This window comes from Eumetopias jubatus, unplaced genomic scaffold (assembly GCF_037043125.1).
Source record: "Eumetopias jubatus isolate StellerSeaLion01/CBP00866 unplaced genomic scaffold, mEumJub1_p1.0 scaffold_8, whole genome shotgun sequence".
In the NCBI taxonomy this organism is placed as follows: Eukaryota; Metazoa; Chordata; class Mammalia; order Carnivora; family Otariidae; genus Eumetopias; species Eumetopias jubatus.
This window is the reverse complement of record NW_028274814.1, coordinates 106,172,857-106,183,917: the sequence shown is the minus strand read 5'-3', so window position 1 is coordinate 106,183,917 and position 11,061 is coordinate 106,172,857. Positions and strand designations below refer to the sequence as shown.

General features: G+C 37.4%; 1 protein-coding gene across 1 annotated transcript in view; it reads right to left on the bottom strand.

Moving 5' to 3' along the window:
* Nucleotides 1–220: 220 nt before the first annotated feature.
* METTL25 (methyltransferase like 25) overlaps nt 221–11,061 on the bottom strand; it is a 182,168-nt gene continuing 171,327 nt past the window's right edge. The window contains exon 16 of the mRNA XM_088025281.1: nt 221–893. The gene's annotated coding sequence lies outside the window, so the exon portion shown is untranslated. The remainder of the gene's footprint in view (nt 894–11,061) is intronic.

Below are 11,061 nucleotides of genomic sequence, written 5' to 3'. Positions count from 1 at the left end.
CTCTTTCTCCTGTCCTCTGTAGAGGCACGGTGAATTCCTGACCAATGCCAATATTGGCAACTGGGAACCTCTGATCCAACTACAGTCTTCTGTTGTCCCTGGCCTCTGCTGGGGGTAATTCATTGAATCTGGAAATAGGCAGCTGGTCTTTGTTGCTTTCACTGCCAAATGTCCTAGTGCTGTAATAATCTCTGGTTATTATGAATATATATCATGCAACCTTTCCCCTACGATTAGGCTTTTTGTAGTCCACTGGCCTCAGCATTTCCTCTCTTCTATGTGGGGCTGGGGGAATCTGTGACACTGCTCTCAGACCCAGGCACTGGGACACCCCCCTCAGTCATTCTGCTTTATTGCTCAGGGACCATGTTGGAAACTTGCAGGAGTACCTTGTGAAAACCTGTAGTCTTTTATATTCCAGGAGACTCTCAAATATGGTTGGGCTTCTATCACAGTTTTCATTATGCTATTATATACTACCCCCAATTCCAGCAATGTGGAATCCTTGAGCACCTTTCAGGGATCCACAATCTAAATTCTAGCCATTTCCTCAGTGATTTTCCCTTATTACCCATTAGTCTCACTTTTCTATCTTTCGGAGATAGGAAATTGTTCTTACATTGTCATACATCCCTCCTCATCCTCTGATTTATCCATAAACACTGTGCTTGAGAACTCCAAGGATCTTAGTCTTTGGAGATCATCAAAGTCTTTTATTACTCAAAAAAGCTTAGCTTCTATAAGAGAAACACTTGCTTTCAAGACTATAGCTTATACCATGGACTTTTTAAAAAGCGTAATTTGAACCTTGAAGATGAGCAATGCCTCTTCTTGGTTATATTCTCACTGGCCCATCAGCAAAAGCTCTTCCTGAGCATAGCTCTTGTGGCTGCCTGGATGGTGAAAGGATAATTGGTATGAGCAATCATGAGGGGAAAAAAAAAAAACTCAAGTTACTTTATATCAGAGTTAACCACAATACTTTACACAAGGAATCAGTAAAACAGAAATACTATTAAAGGCTTCTTTTATATTTCTTTTTCTACTATCTTGAAAATTGTAGTGAGAGCTAAGCCCTAGTAAAACACCTACCTATGTTACAAATGGCCAAAATCAGACATGAGTCAGCTTATGTATAACAGAGAAACAGAGTGATACTTACTTTAAAGGCACTGAGCTATCTCAAGTCATTCAAGGACAAGAATGCGATTGTTGGTTTAGAGGCAACTGAAACAAGGCATGTTTTTACCATGAGGATCACTCAGAACCAGCCCTCCCAGCTCACCAGGGTCAATTATTAAATTCAGGAATTTTGAAAGTTCATTGTAAAACACAGCCATTATTAAAAATTAAACAAAGTTATAATTAAGTAAATTATTTAGGTACTAATTAATTAGGTCTCATCATTTCCTGATTTTTTGGCCATTAATGGTTTTAATATTATCTATTTGATATTTTGTCATTATCTATGCTCTTGAAATTATATACATTAATTGTATCTGTGTGTTGGAAATACTATATAATGGTGTACTGCTAGGAATTTCTTTCAAATTCACATTCAGTGACATCCCATTAGTAGTTTGAAATCAGTTATGGTAGGAGAATTTACACTGCAGTAATGGGCAAATGTTATAATCAGGCCTTAAAAAAAAATTTTTTTTTTAATGGGGAACAGCATACGAAAGTTCAGGAGTCTTTCCATTTCCCATGTCGTTCCTCTTATCATTTTATGCCTCTGCTTCATTATTCTTTTCTCCCTGTTGGTCAACTATGCTTTTATACATGTGGAAAGAAACATAAATACAGAGGTCTTAAGATTCACCATTTACATGCAAGTCACTCAAAGATAGTACTGTTACAATGGCTCCTGTGAGGACCCAGGAGATGGACTGAGATCAGAAGAAATTCCCAGAACAGGGATGCTGGGTAGATAATCTCAAAATCATCTATTGCATTACCATGGTCACATCCCCGGTTCAGAGCTTTCCCTTAAAAGAGTCTCCCATACAGCTGCTCAGGGTATCTCCAGGAAGTCCATTTCCTGGTGTTCTAATTTTCTTCTCCTCAATCTAGCCTCTTGTCACTGTCCACAATGCAAGCTGAAGAGCCCTTTTTGCCAGATTCAAATGGCTAAATTGGTCTCTTCCTCTGAAAGTGGGACTTTGACGTAAATTTAAGTGCAGGAGTAGACTTTAGGCTTCCCATAGAGGGCCAATAAGACAGAAAGATTCTTTTTAAAAGCAAGTTAAACTCTCATTGACCCCAGGAAGTTCAGAGGGCCTATTTTCCCAAACTCTCATAACTCTAGTTAATTTGTTGAAAAATGCATTCATAAAATATGAAGGGTTCTTGTTCAAAATTATTTCAAAGACTATCAACTCTCTTGAGCTTTCTTCCCAGCCAGGATGATTAAAAAGTGCTTAGTGGACAGAATGAGGCAACTAAGGTCCTTCTACAAAAGTGATGTATTGTTCTGATTACATGACAAACTTACATACAATCTTTGCTTGACATGGAAAAAGCAACCACTGTGGGGGTTTCTTGTTGGATTCTGTCACATGAGGATGAAATTCCAGAGGTTCCATTCTTCTTCTTTCAAAATTTTAAAAATCAGCTGACTCTCTTAGAAATCCATTTGTGACTAATGACACACAGTATCTATTGCTCTTCTGGTTGACTTTTGTACCAAAATTATTTATCCACAACAGACTTTTTTTTTTTTAACAGATAATAAGTGAAATACCTACTAACCCAATTTTTAAAAGTTCATACTCAAATGTTAAAGGTTTCTTGATTTATCTTTTGATTCCAACAATTCTATATAAACTGGACTTTCGAATCAAAGAAACCACAAACAAATTGAGAATAAAGCATGTTTTATGATGCCATGCCAAAAAGTTACATTTTAATTTCCAAAATTAAAACTCTTAACATTCTCATTAACATAGTCCTGGATCATGTCTAATATCTACTTTACCAGCTATCAGATATTTAGATAACTAGGTCAGAGCTCTTTCCACTACTCCCTTCCCAATACCTCTGCACAGTTAATTTATTCATAAGAATGGAGTCCTGGCTTTTGAGGGAACTATGATCAAATCCGGGAGAGAGACTCTAATGTGCATTTCTGAATCAATAGCACTTACTGCAGTGCTAGACCTACAGTAGATGGCTAATAAATCTCGACTGAAAAAGTACACGATCGAAGGTCAGATACCCTTCTTGAGATCACTCCGGACTTTAATGACAATGTATTTATAATCTTTAAGAATAATAATTATACAGCTTCTGTGGTAGTTCAAACTAATGGTTTTTCCTCACAGGAACAAAGAAAAAACAGAAATATGGAATAGCTGGATGGGGTGTGTCATGTCATCATGTTGTTAATGGGTAGTTCTTTAAATTCTTTCCATAAAACTGGTAGTTAGAATTAGAGGCTTAATTAAATTAATGATGCAATAATTTCTCTTGCAATAATTTCCTTTTCCTTTTCCTTTTGTGATAATATTGTCTGGATGGAACTGCGTACTTCCTATAGCATCACATGAGAATAAGAGGTATGAGGTCTGGTTGCTCCACTTTGAGTGATGGGAAGATTCATCAGTGGGTGCCAGGAACACCAGTTTCATCCATTTATCATAAAGTTCCCCATCAACATCTACCTAACGGTTTTAGCAACTGCTGATGATCTTTGACCAGCTTACTATTTCACTAAGTGTTGCAAAATGTTGACTTTCTTAGTTTTCTTATATCTTAGAATTATCTGTTCTACTATAAAGAATTTTTCCATGTTAGCTATTTGTTATCTTGAAATATAGTTTGCATAGGAAAGGCAAGATACATGCTTAATGTATTTCCTTTACTTGCCAGTTTTCAAAACAATAGAGTGGTGCCCTAGCAAACAAATGAGGTTGTCTTTTTTTTTTTTTAGTATCATGAAAAATTCAGGGATTTTTACATATTTGATCTGTTTTATAACTGTGCAGTCAGTACTGATTTTGCTGCTAATTTTCTCCATTTTACTCCAGTGAGAACTTCTCAAGTTGGCTCCTGAGATCTTTTGACTAGACCCTAGTAGTCTCAGGTAGCTTCTGTGCTTTTAGTCCAATGAGATATCCCAGGTGCCAGCTGGCAAGAAGAACCTGACCATGTGCTGACCAAGTGGCTTTAGTGGATCTGAAGAAGGTCTAGAACCTGCCCAGAGAGGGAGTAACACAATCTAGAAGGGCTGAGGTGGGGTGAACTTGAAAAAGAGGGCTGGGATAGGGCTGGAACAAGAAGAGGCCAGCCCCTGGTTATGATCTGTTCCGGGACGTGGTAGTTCATATGCCCGTCTGAAGATCTCTCTAAAGCCAAGAAACCAGTTGCTTCAGTGAGAGAATTCTGGCCAGCTTGGTAATGCACCACTCTGTCTACTCCTCCTTCCTTACTTTGCTTCTCTCTTTCCCTCATTCTTACTTTCACGGAATTGAACTTCCTAATAAAGTATTGGTATCTTAACTTTATTGCTATGGGTTTATTCCCATTTTCATTTTTCTTCAGTGATGTAAAGTGAGAGGACGCTAGAGGGATGGGAGACAAACTCTGTGATGAGTGTCATTCTGAACAGCATGACCAATGTCACAGTTTTAGAAACTATGAGTACCACACTGGGCAAGTATATGCCTTTGGAGCCAAGACAAGAGTAATTTTCTTTCCTTCTTCTTTTTTTTTTAATTAATTAATTTATTTGGGGGGCAGGTGAGCATGGAGTATGGATGGGAGTGATTGACTGCTTTTCTCTGGGGGCTCACTGAGGAGTGGGGCCCCGAGTTCTCGGGTCCTCTGGGAGGGAGACTGGAGACATTTTCACTCTTGTCCTCCAAAACTGTATGGAAAGTTTGCAGGGAACAAAAGCTAAAAGCCTAAAAGTAACATAGACCAGAAAGGAACAAGGACAATATACAGTAACAGTCACCTTACAGACAATACAATGGCACTAAATTCATATCTTTCAATAGTTACCCTGAATGTAAATGGGCTCAATGCCCCAATCAAAAGACACAGGCTATCACATTGGATAAAAAAACAAGACCCATTGATATGCTGTCTGCAAGAGACTCATCTTAGACCCAAGGACACCCCCAGATTGAAAGTGAGGGGGTAGAAAACCATTTACCATGCTAATGGACACCGAAAGAAAGCTGGGGTGGCAGGCGCCTGGGTGGCTCAGTTGGTTAGGCAACTGCCTTCGGCTCAGGTCATGATCCTGGAGTCCTGGGATCGAGTCCCGCATTGGGCTCCCTGCTCGGCAGGGAGTCTGCTTCTCCCTCTGACCCTCTTCCCTCTCGTGCTATCTCTCATTCTCTCTCTCTCAAATAAATAAATAAAATCTTTAAAAAAATAAAGAAAGCTGGGGTGGCAATCCTTATATCAGACAAACTGTATTTTAAACCAATGACTGTAATAAGAGATGAGGAAGAGCACTATATCATACCTAAAGGGCCTATCCAACAAGAAGTTCTAACAATTGTCAATATCTATGCCCCTAACATGGGAGCAGCCAATTATATAAGCCAAATAATAAGAAAAGCAAAGAAACACATCAACAACAATACAATAATAGTGGGGGACTTTAACAACCACCCCCAACACTGAAATGGACAGATCATCTAGGCAAAAGACCAACAAGGAAATAAAGACTTTAAATGACACACTGGAACAAATGGACTTCACACATATATTCAGAACATTCTATCCCAGAGCAACAGAACACACATTCTTCTCTAGTGCTCATGGAACATTCTCCAGAATAGATCACATCCTAGGTCACAAATCAGGTCTCAACTGGTACCAAAAGTTTGGGATCATTCCCTGCATATTTTCGAACCACAATGCTTTGAAACCAGAACTCAGTCACAAGAGGAAAGTCAGAAAGAACTCAAATACATGGAAGCTAAAGAGCATCCTACTAAAGAATGAATGGGTCAACCAGGAAATTAAAGAAGAATTTAAAAAATTCATGGAAACAAATGAAAATGAAAATACAACTGTTCAAAATCTTTGGGATGCAGCAAAGACAGTCCTAAGAGGAAAGTATATAGCAATACAAGCCTTTCTCAAGAAACAAGAAAGGTCTCAAATACACAACCTAACCCTACACCTAAAGGAGCTGGAGAAAGAACAGCAAATAAAGCCTAAACAGGAGAAGAGAAAAAATAAAGATCAGAGCAGAAATCAATGAAATAGAAACCAAAAAAACAGTAGAACAGATCAACGAAACTAGGAGCTGGTTCTTTGAAAGAATTAACAACATTGATAAACCCCTGGCCGGACTTATGAAAAAGAAAAGACAAATGACCCAAATAAATAAAATCATGAATGAAAGAGGAGAGATCACAACCAACACCAAAGAAATATAAACAATTATAAGAACATACTTTGAGCAACTATATGCCAGCAAATTAGATACTCTGGAAGAAATGGATGCATTCCTAGAGATGTATAAACTACCAAAACTGAACCAGGAAGAAATAGAAAACCTGAACAGACCTATAACCACTAAGGAAAATTGAAGCCCTAATCAAAAATCTCCCAACAAACAAGAGCCCAGGGCCAGATGGTTTCCAAGGGGAATTATACCAAACATTTCAAGAAGAATTAATACCTATTCTTCTGAAACTGCTCCAAAAAATAGAAATGGAAGGAAAACTTCCAAACTCCTTTTACGAGGCCACCATTACCTTGATCCCCAAACCAGACAAAGACCCCATCAAAAAGGAGAATTACAGACCAATATCCTTGATGAACATGGATGCAAAGATTCTCACCAAATACTAGCCAATAGGTTCCAACAGTACATTAAGAGGATTATTCACCACGACCAAGTGGGATTTATCCCTGGGCTGCAAGGCTGGTTCAACATCCGCAAATCAATCAATGTGATACAATACATTAATAAAAGAAAGAACAAGAATCTATGATCCTCTCAATAGATGCAGAAAAAGCATTTGACAAAGTACAGCATCCTTTCTTGATCAAAACTCTTCAGAGTATAGGGATAGAGGGTACATACCTCAATATCCTAAAAGCCATCTATGAAAAACCCACAGTGAATATCATTCTCAATGGGGAAAAACTGAAGGCTTACCCCCTAAGGTCAGGAACACGGCAGGGATACCCCCTATCACCACTGCTATTCAACATAGTATTAGAAGTCCTAGCCACAGCAGTCAGACAACAAAAAGAAATCAAAGGCATCTGAATCGGCAAAGAAGAAGTCAAACTCTCACTCTTTGTTGATGATATGATACTTTATGTGGAAAACCCAAAAGACTCCACCTCAAAACTGCTAGCACTCATACAGGAATTCAGTGAAGTGGCAGGATATAAAATCAATGCACAGAAATCAGTGGCATTCCTATACACCAACAACAAGACAGAAGAAAGAGAAATTAAGGAGTTGATCCCATTTACAATTGCACCCAAAACCATAAGATACCTAAGAATAAATCTAACTAAAGAGGCAAAAAAATCTGTACTCAGAAAACTATAAAATACTCATGAAAGAAATTGAGGAAGACACAAAGAAATGGAAAAACGTTCCATGCTCATGGACTGGAAAAACAAATATTGTGAAGATGTCAATGCTACCTAGAGCAATCTACACATTCAATGCAATCCCCATCAAAATACCATCCACTTTTTTCAAAAAGGAACAAACAATCCTAAAATTTGTTTGGAACCAGAAAAGACCTTGAATAGCCAGAGGAATGTTGAAAAAGAAAAGCAAAGCTGGTGGCTTCACAATCCTGGACTTCAAGCTCTATTACAAAGCTGTAATCATCAAGACAGTATGGTACTGGCACAAAAACAGACACATAGATCAATGGAACAGAATAGAAAGCCCAGAAATGGACCCTCAATTCTATGGTCAACTAATCTTCGACAAAGCAGGAAAGAATGTCCAGTGGAAAAAAGTCAGTCTCTTCAACAAATGGTGTTGGGAAAATTGGACAGCCACATGCAGAAGAATGAAACTGGACCATTTCCTTATACCACACACAAAAATAGGCTCAAAATGGTTGAAAGACCTAAATGTGAGACAGGAGTCCATCAAAATCCTAAAGGAGAACACAAGCAGCAACCTCTTCCACCTCAGCCACAGCAACTTCTTCCTAAAAACATCGCCAAAGGCAAGGGAAGCAAGGGCAAAAATGAACTATTGGGACTTCATCAAGATAAAAGGCTTTTGTACAGCAATGGAAACAGTCAACAAAACCAAAAGACAACCGACAGAATGGGAGAAGATATTTGCAAATGACATATCAGATAAAGGGCTAGTATCCAAAATCTATAAAGAACTTATCAAACTCAACACCCAAAGAACAAATAATCCAATCAAGAAATGGGCAGAACATGAACAGACATTTTTCCAAAGAAACATCCAAATGGCCAACAGACACATGAAACATAAGTGTTCAACATCACTTAGCATCAGGGAAATACAAATCAAAACCTCAATGAGATACCACCTCACACCAGTCAGAATGGCTAAAATTAACAAGTCAGGAAAGGACAGATGTTGATGAGGATGCAGACAAAGGAGAACCGTCCTACACTGTTGGTGGTATGCAAGCTGGTGCAGCCACTCTGGAAACCAGTATGGAGGTTCCTCAAAAAGCTGAAAATAGAGTTACCCTATGATCCAGCAATTGCGCTACTGCATATTTACCCCAAAGATACAAATGTCGTGATCCTAAGTAGTACATGCACCCCAATGTTTATAGCAGCAATGTCCACAATAGCCAAACTATTGAAAGAGCCAAGATGTCCATCAACAGATGAATGGATAAAGATGTGGTATATATATATACAAGGGAATATTATGCAGCTATCAAAAAACTGATATCTTGCCATTTGCAATGACATGGATGGAACTAGAGGGTATTATGCTAAGCAAAATAAGTCAATTAGAGAAAGATAATGATATGATCTCACTGATATGAGGAATTTGAAAAACAAGACAGAGGATCATAGGCGAAGGGAGGGAAAAATAAAACAAGATGAAACCAGAGAGGATGACTAATCATAAGAGACTCCTAATCTCAGGAAACAAACTGAGGGTTGCTGGAGTGGTGGGAGGTGGGAGGGATGGGGTGGCTGGGTGATGGACATTGGCGAAGGTATGTGCTATGGTGAGCGCTGTGAAATGTGTAAGAATGATGAATGAATCACATACCTGTACCTCTCTCAAACTTCCTGAAATCTTCTTGCTTATTTGTTTACTTTTTAAATTTCTGCTTTCCCCTGACTAGAATTTTATTAAGAATTTTTATTGTATGATGGGCTTTAGTGTGGGAAATTAGTAGTCACTAATATTTTATTTTATGAGTAAACAATTTACTAATTTCAGGTCTTTATTAAATACCACTTTTATTAAATTTATTAAATATCACTTTTTCAAATTCCTCTAAGAGATTAATAAAACAAAATCACAGATTAATAAAACAAAATTTATGAATTTATCAAAGTAAATTCCCCCAATTTTTAAATATTGTTTACCAAAAATACTTTTTTTTTTAAAGATTTTATTTATTTATTTGAGAGAGAGAGAATGAGAGACAGAGAGCACGAGAGGGAAGAGGGTCAGAGGGAGAAGCAGACTCCCTGCTGAGCAGGGAGCCTGATGCGGGCCTCGATCCCGGGACTCCAGGATCATGACCTGAGCCGAAGGCAGTCGCTTAACCAACTGAGCCACCCAGGCGCCCACCAAAAATACTTCTAAATACTTTACATTCTAGGTTACTTTCAATGTTTTAGACACCTTTAACAATGGGCAACACGCTAGTACAATGACTACAAAGTTGATGAATACATTTAATCTAAAACCAGAAATAAAAGTATCCTATATTATTTTTATCCTTATTATTATTTCTTGTCTGTTCTTCCTAGGTTTCCATTACACCCCCTTCATGAGGTTCCAATAATCTTAACAGATCTTTAGAATCATTTCAGACTAACCAGGTTTGGGATATAGGTTATAAAGAGTTTAATTCTTGGTTGAAACATGGCTCTGGTTAAACAGTCTAAGGTAATTTCTATGCTGCTTAACCAATGGTAAATTCCTTTTTATAGTAAAATTCTGATTATTAGAACTTGAGACTTTTAATTTTTTTCTTTATAAAAGTTTTAATGTTTTGAGACTTGGTCGCTTTCCAAGAAGTAAGAAACTCTTTTAACTTTGATCCTATCCATTGCCCTGTCATGTTGATGTATTAGTGTGTTTGTTAGTACTATTAAAATCTTATATATTTCTTATTAGTATTTTATTATAATTAGTTGGACCATCAAGAATTGTCGGCTCCTAGGAGATGAGGAATTGTGTCTGGATAGTCCACTTACTCTTTTGTACATTTGGTTAATTTATCATTTTAGAACACTGTTGAGCCCTCCTTTGACTTGATTATTGTGTGTGACCACTGAAGCCGATTAGCTGTGGACACCCTTTGAATCTGATTAATTATATGTGCTGATCAGGTCTTCCTTTTCTTGCTACTGAATCTACTTTTGCTGGGGTAACTTGGCTTTCTTGTGTACTCTGTGTTGATCAAAGAAAGCATATACCTAAACTTTATAGACAGATATTTAACTCTTTCATATATTCATAATTCCTTATATTTATATATTAACAATCCCTTATATATGCCAATCAACAAAACATTAAGCATATTCTTAATATACTCACTTGTCTTGTGTATTTTAATACCCTTTGATAATCTTATATAAACTTTCTTGTTTATTAGGAATTTAACTTAAAGACTTTCTTAGATTCAATCTGTTTAGCTTATTATCATCATAACAGTTATCTCTAATCTTGTTTTAATGATCAAAATGCAAAAATTTGATGCATAAGGGCCCCTGTAATTTGTCTCCCTTTATTTCAGCACTTTTGCTGACATTTTCGAAAGCATGCTTGGGTCTAGGAATACCCTTTGGAGTTCAATTTCCTCATCTATAGAATTAGTAGCAACAAATAAACGTTCCAGGTCCATACTGATTTTTTTCTCCTCTAAAATTTGG